We start from the raw sequence: 23015 nt of genomic DNA on the forward strand, positions 1-23015 counted from the left end.
CGCTCCTTCTGGTACCTGCCTCACAAATGATCAACATTTTGTATATCCATGAAGCTCATAAAAAGCAAAATCAACATCCGATTCCATTCCAAAGATGGATTATCTAAAATATTTCCATCAACACAAGATTTGTTATACAAATGATAGAGACCGGACCATTTCTTTTGCTAATAATATTTATATCATAGTTATTTATTCAAAACCCACTCCATTAAGGGCCAAGAGTTTGAAAATTAATAACAGAAGTCAAAATATATTTAAATAATCGAAGGTATACATCTGTCTGCAAAACCGACTGATACTCATTAACTTGTTTTTTTTTTTTCAATTTTACTCCAATCCAATATTTTTATTGACAAAAGATCTGGTGGGAAAATGGAATATATATCGGACCACTCCATCTGGTACTTCCCAAATAAAGGCTTCAACAAAACGCTCATAAAATGCGAAATAAGAATCCGATTATCTTCGAATTTCAGGGTCATATTTCAAAACATATCGTGAAAAGATATAAGAGCATTAAAAGGTATTAATAATAAAATTTAGTTTGTTGGGTCAATAATTTAGTTTATATAGATTACAAAATTATTACTTCGTGTTGTAGAGATTATTGTTTACATTAAAATACAAAAAAATGTATGTACTACTCAGAGGCATATACAAAGATTAGGCTTTGCAATGGCAACTAAAAGCCAGCCAATCAAACCCCAAATAACAATGCGGCCCCAATGAACACCTGTGCCCATGGAAACGAAACGAAAATCCGCAAAACAATAACCTCTTTTACCTTTATTTTGCATAGATTTCCTTTTGACGTTGTCAAGCCCCCCTTTTGGTTTATTCTAAAAACAAAGCAACAACTGGAAATGCCAACCGGCATTACCTTATAAATCTCACTTGATTTTGATTGCGTATTTAGACAGGTGTTTGTTTCATATTTTCTTTTTTCCTTTTCTTCTACTGCCTCTCTATGTAAAGTCTATATAAAGCGTGATACGGCTAGCATATAACGTGCCAGTTGACGTAAAAGGTAATGCGTTGTGGTCTGTTTTTTCTTCTTTTTTCATTTATTATGTTTCCTTGTTGAGTTATGACTGGCTATGGAATTGTTTCAATTTTTATTTGTGCTTTAATAATGTCTCACATTTTTATTTCTAAATATGGCAAGGTTGGCCTAATGTCAGGGCGCTTTTGGAAAGAAAGCCTTGATGTGAGAAAACTCATGTTATACATTATAAGGCTAAAAGAATGACATCTTTCACATCAGGTTGTGAAAGCGCCATATCGGGTGTAGAAAGGAAGTCATATTTAAAGCGAGGTAAGATGTTTAGTCATTGAAAACATTTTGTAAAATGTTTAAGTTGCGGGCCTAGTACATGTTACAAAAATTATTCTTAAACAACCACGAATGTGATATAAACATAGGTAGATAGGTAGTAGGTACCAGAAGAAATAGTTCGATCCCTCCTATCTTAATAACACATCTTAATATGTTGATAGAAATATTGAGTGTACCAAGTCTGAATGGATTCGAATGTTTATTTCGCGTTTAATGAGCTTCATGGACATTCAAAATGTTGACCCTTTGTGGGGGAGTTTCCAAGAGGAGTGTACCGAGTACAGGAGTGTATCTTGTGTTAGTAGAAATAATGGGATGTGTGAAATATGAAGAGAACCGAATGCTTATTTCGGATTTTATGATCGTTTTGGTTATTCAAAACCTTGACCCTTTTTAGGGGAGGTACCAGAAGAAATGGTCCGATCTCTACCATCTTTATAACAGATCTTGTGTTTATAGAAATATTGAGATGTTCCAAGTCTGAATTGAATCGGTTGTTAATTACGCTTCAGGGATATTCAAAATTTTGACCCTTTGTGGGGGAGATATCAGAAGGAGTGGACCGATATATTCCATCTTTAAATCAGATCTAGTATTAGTAGAAATAATGGGATGTGTGTAATTTGAAGACAATAGGACTCTTACATCACATTCTATAAAAGTTATACTTATTTTGACCCTTTGTGGGGGAGGTACTTGATGGAGTGTACCGATTTTGTCCATTTTCGCACCTAACCTAGCACCTAGATGAAAATATTAGTATTTGGAAATTTGAATCAATATCGGATTATTATTTCTCGTTCTGTGCAGTACATTATTTTCTCTGAAAATGTTGACATTTTGTGGGGGAGGTACCAGAAGGAGTGTACTGATGTTGTCCATCTCCGAACACGACCAAATCGGATACTCCCTTCGAGATTTATCGTGCGCACCAGCCAGACGTATAGACAGACGGACGGACGGCCGGGCATCGCTAGATCGACTCCAAATGCTCTCAAAAAAAGGATTTGGTCCAAAGATACCTATGGTCTAAAAGCATTATTTCGATAAGGCACGTTTTGGTTGTATGACTTGATATAAAGGGTGAGATAAAAAACTTTTACAAAGTCAAACGCCAATGTTTTTACATTTTTTTCAATTTTATTGAATGAAAGCAAATAACGTCGCAAATGCCATAAATTTTAGAATAAGTTTAGATTTGTTCGAAATGGTTACCTTTGGCACGAATTATGGCCTTCAAACGTCCAATGAAACCGTCACACGCTGCCCGAATGTTGGTCTGCGGTATTTTGGACCATTCCCGACGAAGCGCTTGCTTGAGGTGATTGACACTTTGCTATTCTATAGGTGGCCATTGTGCGCTGGAAATAAGGCGATGAACCTCATTTTGTAACCATTCTTGGGTGGCAAGTGCTGAGTGCGATGATGCTGACTTCTGTTGGAATATCCAAGGTCTGCGGCCAAAATGTCTATGCGCGCTAGGCTTTAATACACCTTCCAGAATATTTTCGCGATAATATTCGGCATTTATTCTGATGCCACGATCGATTACTACGAACGGAGAGCGACCATCGGCTGTTATGACGGCCCACACCATCACCATGGCCGGCGCTTGAGTTCTGGCTGGCCAACCGACGAAATTGCACATTTTCAGCTGACCTCTTTGGCAAGTAAACACGATTATTTTGTTTGTTTACAAACTGCTGGACAACGAATGTTTTCTCATCGGAGAAAACTAAATTCGGCAGTTCACTACTTTTGGCCAAGCAAAGCAACACTTTAGCTCTTTTGAGTCTAGTTTCTTTCTGTTCCGGTGTAAGTTCTTGAACTTTTTGGAATTTCAATGACTTTACCCAAGCTCATTTTCCAATATTTGCCGAATGGAATATTGCGATATGTTGAGATCACTAGCCATTTTTCGGTCACTGCGACGCGAGATTCGTTCACATCGCTTCTTTACTTTTCGAACCATTTCTACTGATGTTGCTGTTTTCTTCCGTCCACTTCCTTGACGTCGGGCTACGCTACCAGAATCACGGTAACGAGCGATGTTATGAGACACAAAAGATTTATTCACATTTAAATGCTGGAGTGATCTAACGATAGCTACTTGTGGTTTTCCAACCAAATACAAAGAAATCACACTATAACGCTTGAATTCCATCACCAATAACTTTTTCTGGAAAATTCTAGCCAAATTGCTTTTATACGCTTTTAAACAATATAACGGGCTGTCACTGAAATAATTTTAACAGCTGTCGGACGAGTGGCTTAAAAATGACAGCAGTCTTAAATTGGTTGCAGTTTTTTCTAAGGGTATTTTTATACACGCTTAAAGCTACAATTTTTCATTAAAAATATTCCGCAAAATCCACCTCCAGATACCCTAACCAAATTGTAAAAAAATTCTTCAAACATTTCTTCCTGAAAATATCCATATAAAACATCGATATACATTAATCACGTGTTTACATAATTGATTGGCTGCAACCAGTTCAATACTCGGTTCAATTAAAACGCTTATCGCCCAAAATGGAAAAACATTTACACGGCGGCGTTGCGTCATATCAGGAAATTCTATTAAATAAAAATAAATGGCCTACACACACCAAAACCAAAATATAAAGACAAGATTTTCACATTTTTTCTTAGTTGGGAATCCAAAAGAGATAAACTTGAACTGGTTCCCAACAGGCAAACCAGCAAAATCACCAAAAAAAACGAGGAGAGAAAAAAAGCGAAAATGAAAATCCAAAACTGGCTATGGGTTTTTTGCTTTTCCTAATTAAATGTTCGACACGAAAACGTGCTCGCACACATTAGGATATTGGACCAATGGGTATCTCTCTCCTCCTTTTTCATGCAAAAACGAAACCAGTTAACACAATCAAAAACAACAACAGCAACAACCAAAAATGTAGGAAAATGTGTTAATATAACGTGAGATAGTCAGTGAAGATGCCAAGAAGACAACAACTACAACAACAGCAGCACGAATCGAAAAGTCTTAAAAGGAAAATAATGAAAACAAAAAATAAACATCCATGGCTCGATAACATGTTTTGAATATTTTTTTGTTTTGTTTTCTTATTTTCAACTACCAGAGATGAAGAAAGAGAGGGAGAGGGGAGGGGGAAGATTGCATCTTAAACGCTATTGAAAGTGTTGTACAAGCTGCATCATTAAATGTTGGCTGGCAGTGTATCTGTTGGCAAAACTACAACAACTAAATGTCAACAACCAACAACAATTTTTGGTGGGGACTTTAATGGCAGAAACAAAGGAATCTTCATGCATAAGCTGATAAGTCCTGAATCCAGTTGCAATTAAATGTTTACCCCAAGTCCAGGAGTAGATTTTTAAGAATATTTCTCAAAGAAATATTGGAGCCACAAAGGTCTCTCTGTGCCACGAATATTGGTCAAAGGACTTATAGAGCCATGAATGTGGATTTTTAAAAAATATGACTATTGGATCCATGAATGGGGTATTTTTTAAGAATATTCGCCAAAGGAGTATCCGTCCAGAGACGGTGATGTTTCAAGTTGGGATTTTTAAGAAGATCTATCATATCCATATCAAAGTACTCCTAGAGCCATGAATGTGGATTTTTAAAAATTATTTTAAAAGGACTATTGGGGCCAAGGACGTAGATCTTTTAAGAATATTCGTTAAAGGACTTTCCGTGCCGGAGAAGGTGATTTTTCAAGAATGGTTTTTAAAGGACTATGAGACCCTTCACCCATTTTTAAAGTTCGTTTAAGAAATGACTCTTAAAGCCATTACCGTGGATTTTTAAAACAATATTTTTTGAAGGATTATCAGAAACACAAAGTCTCAAAGGACTATCTGAGCCATGAATATTTGTCAAAGGCATAAATGTGGATATTTTCAAAAACTATTTTTTAAAGTGTTATTGGAGCCATAAATTGGATATTTTTTAAGAATGTTCGTCAAAAGGACTGTCCGTGCCAGTTACGTGGATTTTTCAAGAAAGGACTATCAAACCATTTACCCATTTATAAAGAACTATCCGTGCCGATTACGGGGATTTTCAAGGACTATCAGACACTTTACCCATTTTTAAAGAATATTTGTCAAAGGGCTCTTAGATCAAAAAACATAATTTAAAAACAATTTTTTTAAAGGTCTATCAGAGTTACAGACGGTGATTTTGGAACAATATTTGTCAAAGGACTATCTGAGCCATAAACGAGTTTTTAAAGAATATTTTTCCAAGGATTAGCAGAGACATAAACGAGGAACTTCTCAAAGGACTATCAGAGCCAAAACGTGGATTTTTAAGAATATTTGTCCAAGGACTCTCATAACACGAAGCATGAATTTAAAATAACTAGAGCTATAAAAGTGAAATTTAAGGTATATATCCAAAGGACCATCGGAGCCATAAACGTACATTTTTGACGAAAAATGTCTCATAGCAATAAACGTGGATATAAAAATAAAAACAATATTGTCAAAGGACTATTTGAGCCATTAATGTGGTTTTTTAATGAATATTTGTGAAAGGATCATAAGAGCCGTAGACGTGGATTTTATGCCGAACATAATATGATTTTCAGAGCCATAAAGAATATTAGTCAAAGGCATATCAGATCCATACACTGATATTTTTATAGGAATAGTGGCCAAAGGAATATAAGATCTAGGAACGCCAATCTTTATTTTTTTAATATTTGTCAAAGGACTATTGGAGCGATGAATGTGATATTTAAGGAATATGTTCAAATGATCATCTGAGCCATAAACATAATTTTTTTGAAGAAAATTTGCCGAAGGACTCTAAAAAGAAAAAAACGTGGATTTAAAAAAATATTAAAAAGGATTGTACGAGCCATTAACGATGATTAAGGGACTCCCAATCCATAAACGTGGATTCTTTTAAAAATATTTGTCAAAGGACCATCAGAGCCATTAAAGTGTATTTTTAAATAATATTAGTCAATGGAGTAAACTATAAATATACATTTTTGAAGAATATTTGTCAAACTAGCCATAAAGGTGGATTTTTAAAAAATATTTTCCAAGGATTTTTAGAGAATTATAATAATAGATGTTTTAAAAGCTGTCTTGCAAAGGACTATCAGAGCCATATATATTGATTTTTAACAAATATTTTTCCAATAACCACTTGATAAAGAGAATTTCTCAGTGCTCTATCACAGCCATAAATATTATTTTCGTAAATGTGAATTTTTAACAAAATATCAGAGACATAAAGGTTGGCGTATTTAGAAGACCTCCTGAAAGGTTTTTGAAGTTCTGTTGGTCTATATCGTTTATAGCGGGCCTATTGTAGGTGGCTTTATAGAAGATTTCTCAAAGCGCCATCTACCCACAGAACTTTTGATAAATTTTCAATTAATCAGGGGCCTATTGCAAAGACATACAATGCAGGGTGAGATGAAAAAACTGCAACCAACTTCAGACTGCTGTCATTTCTAAGCTACTCGTCCGACAGCTGTTAAAATTATTCCAGTGACAGCTCATTATATTGTTTACAAGTGTACAAAAGCATTTTGGTGACAATTTTCCAGAAAAAAAGTTATTCGTGATGGAATTCAAGCGCGATAGTCTTTATATTTGGCAGGAAAACCACAAGAGGCTATCGTTAGAGCACTCCAGAATTTAAATGTGAATAAATCTTTTGTGTCTCGTACCATCGCTCATTACCATGATACTGATAGCGTAGCCCGACGTCAAGGAAATGGACGGTAGAAAACAGCAACATCAGCAGAAATGGTTCGAAAAGAAAATAATGGATTTGATCGAAACCGGCGTCGCAGTGGCCGAAACCGAAAAAGTGGCTCGTGAGCTGAACATATCGCAATATTCCATTCGGCAAATATTGAAAAATGAGCTCAGGGTAAAGCCACTGAAATTCCAAAAAGTGCAAGAATTAACACCGCAACAGAAAGAAAATAGACTTAAAAGAGCTAAAGAGTTGCTTCGTTTGGCCGAAAGTGGTGAACTGCCGAATTTGGTTTTCTCCGTCTCCGATGAGAAAACATTCGTTGTCCAGCAGTTTGTAAACAAACAAAATGATCGTGTTTACTTGCCAAAGAGGTCAGCTGAAAATGTGCACCTTCGGTTGGCCACCAGAACTCAAGTGTGGGCCGCCATAACAACTGGTGGTCGCTCTCCGCTCGTATTAATCGACCGTGACATCAGAATGACAGAATAAAACCGAATATTATCGCGAAAATACGTTTTGTCCATAGACTTGGACATTCCAACAGGACTCCGCACCATCGCACTCACGCGCCACCCAAGAATGGTTACAAAATGAGGATCCTCGCTTCATTTCCAGCCCACAATGGCCACCAAAATCTCCGAATACCAATCCGTTGGACTATTGTTTCTGGAGTATTTTGGAATGCAAGATTGGCACTAAGAAATACCGAAGTGTCGATCACCCCAAGCAAGCGCTTCGCTGGGAATGGACCAAAATACCACAGAGCAACATTCGGGCAGCATGTGACGGTTTCATTGGCCGTTTGAAGGTCATAATTCGTGCCAAAGGTGACCAATTCGAACAAATCTAAACTTATTCTAAAACTTGATGCTATTTCCGAAATTTTTTGCTTTCATTTAATAACATTTAAAAGAAAATGTAAAAATTATGGCTTTTGTCTTTGTTGCAGTTTTTTTTATCTCACCCTGTATCATTTTGATATGACCAAGACGTGCTCATCGAAATAACGGTTTTAGACCCTAGATCTCTTTGGACCAAATCCGTTACAGGACATTTGGAGTCGATCCAGCGATGCCCATTCGTCCATTCGTCTGTCTGTCTGGCTGGTGCAAACGATAACTCTCGATCAATCAAACTTTGATTGATTTTGGAGATGGCCAATATCAGTCCACTCCATCCTCCACAAAGGGTCAAAATTTAAAAAAGCCGACCCAAAAATCGGCCCACTCCTTCTGGTACTGTTCAAGATTTTGGAAGCTCATAAAACGGAAAATGAGCATCGGATTCTATTCAAACTGAGCACATTCCAATAGTTACATCTACACAAGATCTAGTGTAAATAAGGAATGTGACAGACCACTCCTTTTAGTACCTTCCCCATAAATGGTCAACACTTTGGCTACTCTTTAAGCTAAGTATATGTCTAACTTAACTCAAAATCTAATGTGTATGTCGACATTCTTCTTCTGATACCTCCCCCACAAAGGATCAAAATTTCAAATAAGTCAAGAGTTATAAAAATAAAAAAAAAAAAAAATATTATTTGATGTTCCTTCTAACTTCGCAAAATATAAAAATATTTCTAGAAGATGTAGATATAATGTAAATATCAAATATCTAGGTACTCTCCTTCCGGAACCTCACCCACAAAATATAAACATTTTGGAAAACTGTGATATCTATTTCAAATCATCCATTCTTTCTCCTATTTCCTCCACAGAAGCTCAACATTTTCCAAAAATTGATAATGACTATCTCAAATACAGGGGAGGAAATAGTCGATACAGTCCAGACCTGGTATGTCGTAATAATTATATCAGACTTACCCCAAATGCGAAAATATTGACCTACTCCTTCAGGACCATCCCAATAAATGGTAAACATTTTGAATAGTAAAATGATCAATTTTAAGGCCATTAGTCCACTGTGCCAATCAATTTTAGGGAAAGTACTCCAATAACAACAACAACAACAACACAAATAATTGTTTATTGCCTTTCAATGATGCTGATGTCGCTGCCGCATTTGATAAGCCAGTGAAAAAAACATAGGAAAGTAATGACCACAACAACAACATGGTTAAAAAAAACAGACACGACAAACTGGGAACCCACCAAAAACCCAAGAAGGAGCAAAACTTGTTTCCAAAGTTGAGAAACATTGCATTTCGTGTTTTTTGTTTTTGCATTTGTTGCTGTCTTTTTTTTTTAGTATTCCAAAATACTGCGCAAGTGCAAGTGCCTTAAGGCACCGGAGCATAGCTTGGAAAGAAAAGCGTAAACCAAAACAACAACAAACGACACAAAAAAGACAAAAAGGAAATTATTGAGGTAAACATGTTTCATATTGTGGTTTTTGGCCCGTTATCGTCGCACAGGCCACCTTCCATGACTGGTGGTAGGATGTATGGTGAATTGCTCTGTGGTTGACTGACTAACTGACTGACTGCCTGACTTAGCAGACTGGGTAGCCGTTGTTGTTGACTGACTGCCTTGTTGACCGGTTCAGCTGATTTGACTAAAAAGTTTCTTCGTTTGCAGCCTTTTACAGGTTTATTCAGGTCATAAGTGTTGTTGTGTTTTTTTTTTCTCATTTTCTTGGCAAAACAAAAAATTCCCTCCTCTCTCTCCTCTTTTGGGAAGAGTTTCTTGGTGCCGAGTCCGTGAGTAAACAAAAACTAATGGAAAATTTTACTGTCTTCTTAAAAGCCCTGCAGAGGTGTTATAAGGCGTTTTTAGGAGAAATGTTGAACAAATTATCAAAAACAATTTCCGACCTGCATAGAAGTCGTTAAACAATCATTAGTAACAGTAGCAGAGTACATGATGTTTTTCGGGGTCAGTCAATCAGATCAATCAGAAGATCGTTAAGAGAATACATTTAAAGGGGTCTAGAGTAAAAATAATGCCAAGAGGACATATATGATATTTTATGAGATATCCTAAAAAATAAGAGTTCTCAAAAAGTTTCGTATAGAAAGATATTTAAGAGAGTTGCTTTGGATTGAAGGACTTTCAAGAGGTGTGTGAGAGAGAGAGAGAGAGAGAGAGAGAGAGAGAGAGAGAGTAAAACCTTTGAAGAGGTTTTCTGTAGAAAATTGTCCTTTAAAAGGCCTTAATATATAGAAGACCTCCGAAGAAGCCTACAATAGGTACTAGACCTGTCAAACGACTTTCTATAAATGTATGATCTTTCAAGGGACAAGTATTATCGCTAGAAGACTTGTTAAGATGTCTTCTAAAATTATAAAACCATTCAAGAGGGTTTTTAAGAATAGACGTCCTATTCAGAAAGGTGCTATAGATAGAAGGACCTTCGAAGGGGGTACAATTGAGAGACGTCCCATAAAGAAGTCTTCTGTAGAAAAAGGCATTTCAAATATTAGAGGACTTTTTCATGGCTGCGTTTTTGGAGATTGGTACTAAAATCGTAATCGGTACTAAAAAGTAATAAAATGAATTAAAAATGGAATAATTTGTATTGGAGCAACAGAATCAGCTAGACTTCTGAAACTTGAAATGAGAGTCGCTGATGGCGTGCAGGATAGATGTACCAAAGAGTTTTTGGAAATATGAACTTTAAGGCTACAAAAAGTTCTAAAATGGCACCAAACTTCTTAAATGGTACCATTTGGTATTATGTGAACGGATAGTGCTCTAAACTTGAAATTTAGAATGAAAACCGAGGTTGGAAACTAAGTCAGGGGAAAAAAATTCTGACATTTTGCATTTAGATTACTGAAGGTATCAGTGTTTGAGATTTGTCGGTGAAACGGAAATTCGTCCTTTATTTATTTAAGATATGGAGATGGTTTGGAAAAGTATAATATAGTTGTTCGCAAAGTACCATGTGGCACAAAATTGGGTATTGAACGAAAGGATAGAGCTGGAATGCCGAAATTTCATAGGGTAGCCACTTTTGGTGTCTGTGGTTTAGAGAAGGAACTGGTTTTATATTTGTTATTAGATGAAGGGATAGAGATAACTTTCTGAAAATTGGCATTTAATTTACTGATGGTATCTTTGTTTGAGATTTGTCGGGAAAAGTACCAAATGGTACTAAATTCGGTTTTGGGTGAAGCGTTCCTCAAATATGATATTAAGGTCTCTGTTGGCATCAGGAATTGAGATGTTTATGGAAATGTGTACTATAATTGTACGAAAAGTAGTGAATAGTACCAAAGTTGGTATTGCGTGCAGAAATAGAGCAAAATTCTCAAATTTGATATAGATGTTACTTTTGGTGTCTGTGGTTGAGATATAGAGTTGGCTTTAGAATTGTGTACTATAATTGTTCCAAAATTAATATTTGGGTACAAAAATTGGTATTGGGTGAAAGGATAGAGCTGGAATCCTCAAATTTGATATTTAGGTCTTTGTTGGTGACTATGGTTGAGAGACAGAGATAGTTTTGTATATGCGTACTATAATTGCACGAAAAGTACTAAATGGTACTAATTTTGGATGCCAGTTGGTGTTTAGGAAGGATAAATGTAGATTGTGTTGGATATGCGTACTAAATGTTACTAAATTTGATCACAATTGAACGGATAGAGATAAAATTCTGAAATTTGATATTGGACAGAAAAATTGGATGTGGGTCCATTGTGCAGTGTTTTTACTTATATCCTTTTCCGTAGAATTTTTTTACCCTCAGTCATATGGCTAGAGAGGGTATATATCACTTGATACGGTCAAAACGTGCCTAGTCGAAATAACGGTTTTAGACCCTAGGTCTCTTTAGACCAAAATTCATTTCAGGACATTTGGAATCGATCTAGCGATGTCCGTCCGTCCGTCTGTCTGGCTGGCTGGTGCGCACGATAACTCTCGAAGGGAGTATCTGATTTGGTCCAAATTTGGAACATCGTAATATTTTTGTCAAACTTAGATCAAGTTCGGAGATGGGCAATATCGATCCACTCTTTCTGGTAACACCGCCACCAAAGGTCGAAATTTTCAAAAATAAATTTTCTGCCCAGAAAGAAAAAAAGGTTAATCCGATTTTGCTCCAACTTTACAAATTCTAATATTTGGGTGAGAGCTATGTCAGGTGTGAAAATGGAAAATATCGGTTCACTGCATAAAGTACCTCCCCCCAGAGCCAAAATTTTGAATAATTACAAATGTCCGATTGTCTTCAAATTTCACACATCCGGATATTTGTATTAACCCAAGGTCTGGCGTTAAGCTGGAATACATCGGTCCACTCCTTCTGGAACCTCCCCCACAAAATGTCGAAATTTTTAAAAATATATATGTATGTATTTTCTCCTCAGAAAGAGAAGTAATAATCAGATTTTGCTAAAACTTTTCAAGTCCTAATATTTTTGTGAGTTCTAGGTCTGGTGCATAGGATAATATTGGTCCACTCCATGAAGTTCCTCATCCACAAAGAGTCAACATTTTGAATAATAATAACTCTTATAAAATGTAATGTAAGAATCCCAAGATCTAGTGTTAAAAATTTTTTCTAGACAAAAAATTTTGTCAAACTTAACAAATTGTGCATTTTGAGAACTAACAAGTAAAAAAGCTATAAATTCGGCCGGGCCGAACTTTGAATACTTTCCGTTAAAATCTTAAAAATACCGAATGTAGCCGTTATATTAGGGCAAGTTTTATCGTAAGCCATTACAATATTCAGATGCGAAACTTGAAAAAAAAAATCGGCGGATAATGTAGCTAAAATCATCAAAATACCAAATATATGGGGGCTACACGAAGACTTGGACCTGCACAGACAAATTTCTGCCCTAGGCTGTAGAATCCATTAGGAACTTCAAATACCAAACTTTAAACATTTCCGGTGAATAATGTTGCTAAAATCATCAAAATACCGAATATCGGGAGGTACCGTTACAAGGAGGCTATATGAAGACGTGAACCTGCACAGACAATTTTCTGCCTTAGGCTGCAGTATCCACTACGAACTTCAAATACCAAATTTCAAACATTTCCGGTGAATAATGTCGCTAAAATTATCAAAATACCGAATACCGGGAGGTACCGTTACATGGAGGTTGAACGTAGACGTGGACCTTCATGGCCCATTTTCAATACCAAAAGTCCTGCAGACATAATATACATATGAGTAAAATTTTATCAAGCTACTTCGTTTCGTTCGGAAGCTAAAGTGATTTCCGCAGACGGGTAGACGGACAGGCAAACGAATATACCTTGTGGGGTCTAAAATGTATATTTGGAGGTGTTACGAATGGAATAACGAACTTAATATACCCTCCATACTATGGTGGAGGGTATAAAAAGGTCTAACACGAACTGTTGGAATGAATTTAAATTTTTTTTGATGAACTTTTCGCTTACGTAGTAGCGGGTATTTTCTAGTTTACTGATACACTCACATATGGTAGATAACAAATACAAAACTTTGGCCAAAAGTGTTAATGGACCAGATTGCCAAATGGAGTTCCCACTCTCTGTGCCAGCGGATTTGTGGTGGGTAAGCTGTTACGTAGGCTGCTAGATGAAGTTGACTTTGGTATATTTATTTGCCTCTGCAAGTTGTTTGTGGGTCTATTATTAACATGTGTGGCAGGTAAAGCAAAAAAAAAAAAAAAATAATAACAAAAACAGCAACAATAAAGCGACAAGTTAATATTATAGTCATTGTCATTCATTCCATCGCCACTACAATTTCTGAGGCTACAGTGCCACACAGCCGCCAACACCACACCAATGATCATCGTCCAACGAATGAATGGCTGCTGGTTGGGGTTGACTGGCAAAATTACCATTTGATGATTCTTAATGTTAAGGTAACAACAGCAACAACAACGACAACAATGTTGATCGCTTAGATGGAGCTGCGACTAATGTTTGGTGGACGATGATCATTGGCGATAATGCTGGTGGAGAGGTAACAGCAAAGTTTATGTTTGCTGCAACCAAGCCTTTGTCTGAGTGCAATCCGACACCTTCAGTCAAGTCGGTAGTCGTAGAAGTTGGTTTGCCACTTAACTTGTCTCTCTCACTGAGGTTGCCAGCATCATCAATACCACCATCACCAGCAGCAGCAAGTTATGGATATGTCGGTTGGTTGGTTGGTGTTACCTTGCCATTGCCACCACCAGTGAATAGCCAAGCCAGTCATCTAAGCCAACATTAACCAGTCAGCCAGACTGTCACACAGTCACTTAAACAAAGACATTAATAATCGATTTACATGCCTCCGGAACATTAGCATATATCGAACGATCGATCCATCGAACGATGGGTTGATGGTCGAAGATTTCCATTGAAGATAATTAAGTTGTCACTTCAATGATTTGTTACAAATTCTTGAGAACAAAAAAAAAACACTAAAAAGAAAAGGAACAAAAACTAAAAACTCTGAATGGAGTCGACATGATAATGGGTAAGGCGATAGGTATTATCCTCAGACAGGAAAGATAATTATCTAGTGTGATGGAGCTGTGTAGCAAAATGCTTGGGAAAATATGAAATCTGCATATACACATGTGTGTGAATGTGAGTTTTTCTTTTATGCGGATACTGTTCTAGTTTCATATTATATGGAAGCGGAATGGAGAATACCGTACATTTTGTATGAAAAATATGGGAAATTTTGTGGTTTGCGGCAAGGATGTTTTAAAGAAAAAGAGATTGAAGATAAACGCCGCTTTTTGTTGAAGTAATAAGAATTGCAACCAAAGAACTTAATCACGTTCCCATCTCATCGGAGATAATCTTAAAGGGAACATACTTCACATGTCAATGTAGACGCTAAGACCTTCTGAGAAGTATTTTTTAATGTGTGAGATTGAGGGTAAGCAGTTCTTACAGGAAGTTTTCGTAACAGGGAAGTAATGGGGATTTTTATAACCTCCACCATACATAATATGGAGGGTATATTAAGTTGGTCGTCCCGTTCGAAACTCATCGAAATAAAAATTTTAGACATAAAAAGTAAATATATTCTTGATCAGCATAAAATTCTAAGCCCGTCTATCCCTCTGTCGTAATCACGCTAGAATCAAAACGAATTATGATAGGAAGCTTACATTTTGCACAGATCAGTCTTTTGTGTGCAGGCTGGTCTAGTTCGAAGATGGGCTATATCGGTCAACGATATTATATAGCTCCCATTTAACGGTACCCTCCTATATTCTGTATTTTGATGAGTTTAGGCAAATTTTTCAATGGAATTGTCTGAAATTCTACACAAGGAGTCCTTTGTAGGTACTTGACCGTCTATAAGAGAATTGTCTATATAGGTCCACGACATCGTATATCCCCCATACAACGGTATTTTGATGATATTAGCAACATTATTCAACGGAATTGTTGCAAATTTCGTATTTGAAGTTCGGAATTGCAGGTCTACGTCTTCGTATATCCCTTATATATCGGTTTTCATTTAAGTGGTATTTTTCGATGATTTTTTACATGTTTATATTCAATACTGCCTACAATGGGATTATGGATGTATCGTCTTACAGACGAACAATGCTAGCAAATCATGGCATTTTATTATGAATCGCAAGACAACTATGAATGGTGACCGGAACAGCGAAATGATAGCCACAGTGGCCTCCCGCATGGAGTAGAAGGCCACATTGACTTCTATAAGAAGTAGAAGACCACAGTGGCCTCTTATACGGAGTAGAAGATCACATTGACTTCTAAAAGAAGTAGAAGACAACATTGGCATCCTAAAAGGAGAAGAAGGTCACAGTTGCCTCTTATGAAAAGAAGAAGGTCACAGTAGCCTCTTACACAGAGAAGAAAACAACATTGGCCTCCTTTAAGGAGTTGAGTACCAAAGTGGTCTCCTATAAAGAGTAGAAGGCGACAGTGTCCTCCTATAAAGAGTAGAAGGCCACAGTGTCCTCCTATATAGAGTAGAAGGCCACAGTGTTCTCCTATATAGAGTAGAAGGCCACAGTGTCCTCCTATATAGAGTAGGAGGCCACAATGGCATCCTATAAAGAGTAGAATGCTGCTGTGATCTCCAATAAGGAGTAGAAGGCCTCCTATATGGAATAGAAGGGCTCATTTAAGGAGTCAAAGACCACAGTGGCCTCCTACAGGGAGAAGAAGGCCATAGTGGCCTCCTATAAGGAGGAGAAGGTCACAGTGGCCTCCCATAATAAGGAGAAGGCTACAGTGGCATCTTATACGGAGAAGAAAGCCACTGTTGCCTCCTATATGGAGAAAAAGGCCACAGTAACCTCTTATACAGGGTAGAAGATCACAGTGGCTTTTTATAGGGCACAGTGGCCTCTTATACGGTGTAGAAGGCCACAGTGGCCTTCTATTGGAGTAGAAGACTACAATGGCTTCCTACAAGGAGAAGAAGGTCACAGTGGCCTCCTATAAGAGGTGGAAGGCTACAGTGGCATCCCATAAGGAGTGGAAGGACAGTGTGACCTCCTATGAGTAGTAGAAGACCTAGAATAAAAAGAAAAGGGCCACAGTGGAATTTTTAAATTTTGGAAAATTTGAAATGTCATGTAAGGCAAATAGAGTATCTGCGTCGTTCCAAACTTTGAGTATTCATTTATTATTATTTTTTTTGTTTTGTCAAACGATGGATTCTAAATAAAAGGCAAATTTTCATTTCTTAGACTTCCCCCAAAATTTTGCAGTGTCATAATTTTTCTCATCTTAATAAGGACCAAAGGGAAGGTCCAAATATAGCATATCGTTATGTTTTGGGTCATACTCCAAAAGGGACGACACTTATCAATAAATCATTATCTTTATGAGACTTTTGGGATTTCATTACTTCGATTTTTAACTTAAAATAAAACCATTCGTAAATGTTCAATTTTGGCCTTGAATTCCTTAGAAACCTTTGCACCGATATTTTGATATTAAAATTGAGCAAAAAAGATATTAAAATATCTAAGCTTTGATCGTCATTATACATAAAAAAGTACTCAAAATCCGGTTCAGAACACCAATTAAAATTTTCGACTTACTTTGCAAATTCAAATCCAAAAAAAAAAATGTGTGTGACAACTCACCTGAAATAAAAAACAAGTAATAAATTAATTATTTTTATATTTATGATGAGACTTTAGGAATGCAATTTAGGTTGATGTTAATGATAATAATTTTGGCATTTCAAAATTTCTGTTTTTTTTTTTTTTTTTTGTATTAGAACAAGTCTTTATATTTAATTAAATTAACTGTGAAGATAAAATAACTTAAAGCTTAAAATAAAGAAGGCACGTCAGACACAACTTTGCCCACTCTCAGTGGCGATTAATGGAAATATTACGTCAGTGTTGTTTTTTTTTTTTTCATATTTCTTTTGAAAATAAATTTCCAAAACAAACAACAAGCAGACACCAAAAAAGCATCAACAAAAAAATCAATAAAAATAAAAACAAAAAAAAAAATAATAAAATTATAACACAACAGAAGTTGTATACAGACAAGACTATATAAGTATATAAGTATATATAAGTATATAAAGTATATAACAATTCAAATGATCTAAAATTAAAAAAATATATATTTTTTTCCAAGGACGAAGAGGGAAAGAAAAAGAGGAATAGACGGAAAATGCTAAATCAAAGAGTAGTCAAATTTGGTAACTTGAGATATTATTAAAATTAATAGAGATATTATTAACTAAGTAACTTGGAACCCTACTCTGCTATATTCCCAAGTCAACGATCATAAAAACCCTCGAGTAAAAATTGGTATATATTTTGTTGTTTCAATATTGAAACTAAAATTTAAAAAAAAATATATTGAAAAGCTGCTATTCCCAGGGGTGATTCCGAATCAAATCCTTAAAATATATTGTAAGATCGTAGTAAAGAAAAAATACTTGATCATTTTATTATTTACTCAAAAATACTTTTTTGAGTTAGAAATTTCCATTTTTTGCTACGAGACAATTTATCTTTCTACAAATTTATGAAGCACTTGAATACTTCTAACCGAGCTTGATCTCGCACAGAAATTTTACACTTATATCTGGAGAGCTCAAATTTCAATCGAAATTTAATTTTTAGTAACTGAGCGGTAGATTTTTCATTTAATCGAATTCAACTGTAAATGGATGTTGTAATATGTTGCTGCGTTCCGCATAAAGCGTTATGAAGCGTAACTGAAGAAAAAAATTAAGCAAGCTCTTTTAAGAAACGCATGAAAGACGAAAAACACCATCAAAACAAATACAAGAAACACCCCGAAGGCAAAACATGAGTGGAAACGCCAATAGAAACTAAAAGTGTTGAAGGTTGGAATCTCCTAAGGCGTTTCATCTTTTTTGGGTCTTCTGGTAAATGTTTGATAAATGGTTTTAAGACAATGTAAATGATTCCCATACGATTTGGGCATGAAACATATAAGCTATCCAAATTGGAAACATCAAGCTTAGTTTAACAATTAATGACTAATTGGAATTGGGTTGGAAAATAAGTTCGCGGTGATGTTTTGAGTGGAGTAAAAGATAAAAAGCCCTTGGATATAGAGTATAAGGCCACTATGGTTTTTTCTTCCTCATAGGAGGCCACTGTGGCCTTCTATGTGGAGTAGAAGGCCACAGTGGTCACCTACAGGGAGCAGAAGGCCACGGTGGCCTCCTATAAGGAATAGAAGACCACGGTGGCCTCCTATAGGTAGTAGAAGGCCACGGTGGCCTCCTATAGGGAGTAGAAGGCCACGGTGGCCTCCTATAATGAGAAGGCCATAGTGACCTCCTATAATGAGAAGGCCATAGTGACCTCCTGTAAGGAGTGGAAGGCCACAGTGGCCTACTATAAGGAGTAGAATGCCACAAAGACCTACTATAATGAAAAGAAGGCCATAGTGCCCTCCTATAAGGAGTAGGAGGCCATAGTGGCCACATTGGGGTAGATGGCCACAGTGGAGTAGAAAGAAGGACACAATGGCATCTTATATAGAGTACAAGGCCACAGTGGCCTCCCATAAGGATTAGAAGGCAACAGTGATGTCATATAGAGAATAGAAGGTCACAGTGGCCTCTTATATAGAATAGAAGGACACATGAATACTTTTTGCACCAAAAGTCTCCAAAATCTTTCGTTTTGATGTTTAAGTTTTGTAGCGTTTTGCATTTTTTTGAGTGACAGAAAAATATCGGAAATAACATCAAATTTTGGGATAAGTTTAGATTTGTTCGAATTGGCCACCTTTGGCACGAAATATGGCCTTCAAACGGCCAATGAAACCGTCACATGCTGCCCGAATGTTGCTCTGTGCTATTTTGGCCCATTATCGACGAAGCGCCTGTCTGAGGTTTTCGACACTTTGGTATTTTTTAGTGCCATCCTTGCTTTACAAAATACTCCAGACATAATAGTCCAACGGATTGGTATCCGGAGATTTTGGTGGAAATTGTGCGCTGGAAATGAAGCGAGCAACCTCATTTTGTAACGATTCTTGGGTGGCGCGTACTGAGTGCGATGGTGCTGAGTCCTGTTGGAATGTCCATGGTCTGCGGCCAAAATACACCCTCCAGAATATTTTCGCGATAATATTCGGCATTTATTCTGATGCCACGGTTGATTAATACGAACGGAAAGCGACCATCGGATGTTATGGCGGTCCACACCATCACCATGTCCGGCGCTTGAGTTTTGGTGGCCAACCGAAGGTGCACATTTTCAGTTGACCTCTTTGGCACGTAAACACGATCATTTTGTTTGTTTACAAACTGCGGGACAATGAATGTTTTCTCATCAGAGAAACCCAAATTCGGCAATTCACCACTTTCGGCCAAGCGAAGCAACTCTTTAGCTCTTTTCAGTCTATTTTCTTTCTGTTGCGGTGTAAGTTCTTGCACTTTTTGGAATTTCAATGGCTTTAACCCGAGCTCATTTTTCAATATTTGCCGAATGGAATATTGCGATATGTTCAGCTCACGAGCCATTTTTCGACCACTGCGGTGTGGGTTTCGATCAAGTCACTTCTTTACTTTTCGAACCATTTCTGCTGATGTTGTTGTTTTCTTCTGTCCACTTCCTTGACGTCAGGCCACGCTACCAGTATCACGGTAACGGGCGATGGTACGAGACACAAAAGATTTTTTTCATATTTAAATGCTGGAGTGCTCTAACGATAGCCACTTGTGTTTTTCCAGCCAAATATAAAGAAATCACACTATCACGCTTGAATTCCCTCAGGAACAACTTTTTTTCTGGAAAATTCTCACCAAAATGCTTTTCTACGCTTGTTAACAATATAAAGAGCTGTCACTGGAATAATTTTAACAGCTGTCGGACGAGTGGCTTAGAAATGACAGCAGTCTGAAGTTGGTTGCAGTTTCTTCATCTTACCCTGTATATCTTAACCACAGACACCAACAGTGACAACAATGACAAATTTCAGGATGCGAGCTCCATCCCTCCACCCAATACCAAATTTAGTACTATTTTCATACAATTATAGTACACATTTCCAAAACCACCTTCATATCTCAATTCTAAATACTAACAGAGACCTCAATATAAAAATTCAGGATACCAGCTCCTTCCCCTCAACCTATATCAAATTTAGTACCATTTTCGTACAAATATATGACGCAGGTATATAATCTAAATATTATATTTCAAAATTTTATCTATCCCTTTATCCTATACCAAATATAGAACGATTTAGTACTTTTCCTCCATATGTCCAGGCTACACATGAACAGCGACCCTAATATCAGATTTCAGATTTCAAGCACTATCTTTTCACCCAATACTATACTTTGGTGCTTTTTTTATTAGTCGGCATTTGCACTCCAGAATATATACTTTATTTTCATTAGGCATTTGAAAAAAATACTTTGGTGTTCTGAAGTGCGTATGTAAATACAAACACTTATATATACAACTATTCAAATATACATAGCATCGTAGGCCCAACATAATGCAGTCCCGCGCCCTTTTCGGCTAATCTCTAGAAATTGTTTACAAACAAATGATGCTGAGGGGCAACGAACGCTTGGCAGCACATGGTCTATCACCAAAGCAATGTACACACATATGTATGTATATGCATATGTGGTACAGACAAGATCACCATTGGGTACGAACGAAGAGGCTGACTATAAAAATGATCTTTCGGTGTAATCTCATAATGGCATTAAGACAGTCCGAACAGAAGCTGTCCATCAGCAGCCGGCGCGGCAGCAGAAGAAAGTAAAAGTACTTCACCACAAAAAAGAAAATTAAAAAAAAAGCAACACACTTAAAAGTTCAAGATAGATAATACTCATAACGAGATGTTTCCCCGGGGCCACCGAGACTTCAAGAAAGACATACTCCAAAGTACTTAAAAGTAATTTTTCTTCATTCAAGACGAGGAAGACTTTGGCCCCTCACCTCGTGTCGCCTGTAGCACGATCCATAGCTAGCCGCTGGAGTTTAAAGGCAAGAAAATAAAAAATTTCATTTTATATTGAGTGTCTAGACAGGCGATTTTTATTCCCTATGCATTCACTCACTCGAACTCAATCAGTCAATCAGGGAAGTGAAGTGACGTGAAAATTAGATAGCCTCTAATCGTTTCATCTTTTAATTGAAAAACTTTTATTTAAAAAAATTAATTTGTTTTTTTTCTTTCTTTCTTTCTTTCCGTTTTGTGTGCATTATCAATAAATTGAATGATTGATGGATATTTGAAAAAAGGCGAGAGGGAAGGAAAAACATTTCTTGGAAAATGTAAATATTGAGATGAATTTTTAAGTGAGTTTTGATGTTTTGAGGGGAATATCTTGCGGGTCATTTTTTATAAAAAATTTAATAAATCACCCACTGATTTGTAACGCCGTAATTTTACTCAATTTTGAACACCAACGCCCAGTGATCCTGAACTTTACTGGCTAAACCCCTAATTGTTAACTTCACCTGCTTGGCTATGTAGGGAGCTTTACTATTACTGAACTCAGTTCGAGTTCGTTGACAAGCTCCACTCTTTATGGTACCTACCCCAAAAGCATTTAAATTTTGACCTAAGTCTGATATACTTCCTATACTTTATATGAGAAATGTGCAAATTTTTGGAAAATGTGGAAATATGCATGAAGTTCCAGATATAGCGGAACGAAAAATTACACTTCTTCTAATAAGGATACAAATATTGGTATGTGCAAAATATAAAGGATATCGAACATTTATATCCAATTTTAGGATAAATTACATATTCATATCAGATGTCTTTTTAAGAGAAATATTTAGATATAGGAAGTCGTAATCACTAGCTTGTCTCGAAAGTTATGACAGATATGATTATTGGAAATTCTGACCCTTTGTGGTCGAGGTACCAGAAGCGGCTAGCAGATATGTATCATCTCCACAACAAATTTTTTCGTTAGCAAACATTTTTGGATGTGTTAAAATTTCAAGAGTGTTGGATGCTTATTTCGTGTTTTACGAGCGCTTTGTTTATCAATGTTGAACACTTTGTGGGAGAGGTACCAGAAGGAGTGCGCCGATATATCCCTTTTTCATAGCAGATCTTATGTTAGTAAAAATAATGGCATGTATTAAATTTGTAGAGAACCAAATTCTTATTTCGGATTTTCTAATAGTTTTGTTTATTCAAAATTTTGACCCTTTGTGGTGGAGGTACCAGAAAACAAGGCCCAATCTCTACAATCTTTATAATAGATCTTGTGTTGATGGAAATATTGAGATGTACCAAGTTTGAATAGAATCGAATGATAATTTCGCGTATCATGAGCTTCATAGATATTAAAAATGTTGACCCTTTGTGGGGGAGGTTCCAGATCAGATCTTTCGTTTGTAAAAATAATGGAATATGTGAAATATGAACCAACCCGGATGATCATTTCGTATTTTATAATCGTTAATCAAAATTTTGACCCTTTGTGGGGGAGGTATCAGAAGGAATGTTCGGATCTCCATTATCTTAATAACAGTTCTTGTGTTGATGAAAATATGGAGATATGGTTAACTGGCATTGGAAATTAGATATGTCGGTCCACGCCCATATAACCATACCTCCC

At 36.6% G+C, this 23015-nt stretch overlaps 1 protein-coding gene across 13 annotated transcripts in view; it reads right to left on the reverse strand.

Moving 5' to 3' along the window:
- LOC101899622 (supervillin) overlaps positions 1-23015 on the reverse strand; it is a 668298-nt gene that overhangs the window by 138907 nt on the left and 506376 nt on the right. The window lies entirely within an intron of this gene.

Source organism: Musca domestica, unplaced genomic scaffold (genome assembly GCF_030504385.1).
Source record: "Musca domestica strain aabys unplaced genomic scaffold, Musca_domestica.polishedcontigs.V.1.1 90, whole genome shotgun sequence".
NCBI lineage: Eukaryota > Metazoa > Arthropoda > Insecta > Diptera > Muscidae > Musca > Musca domestica.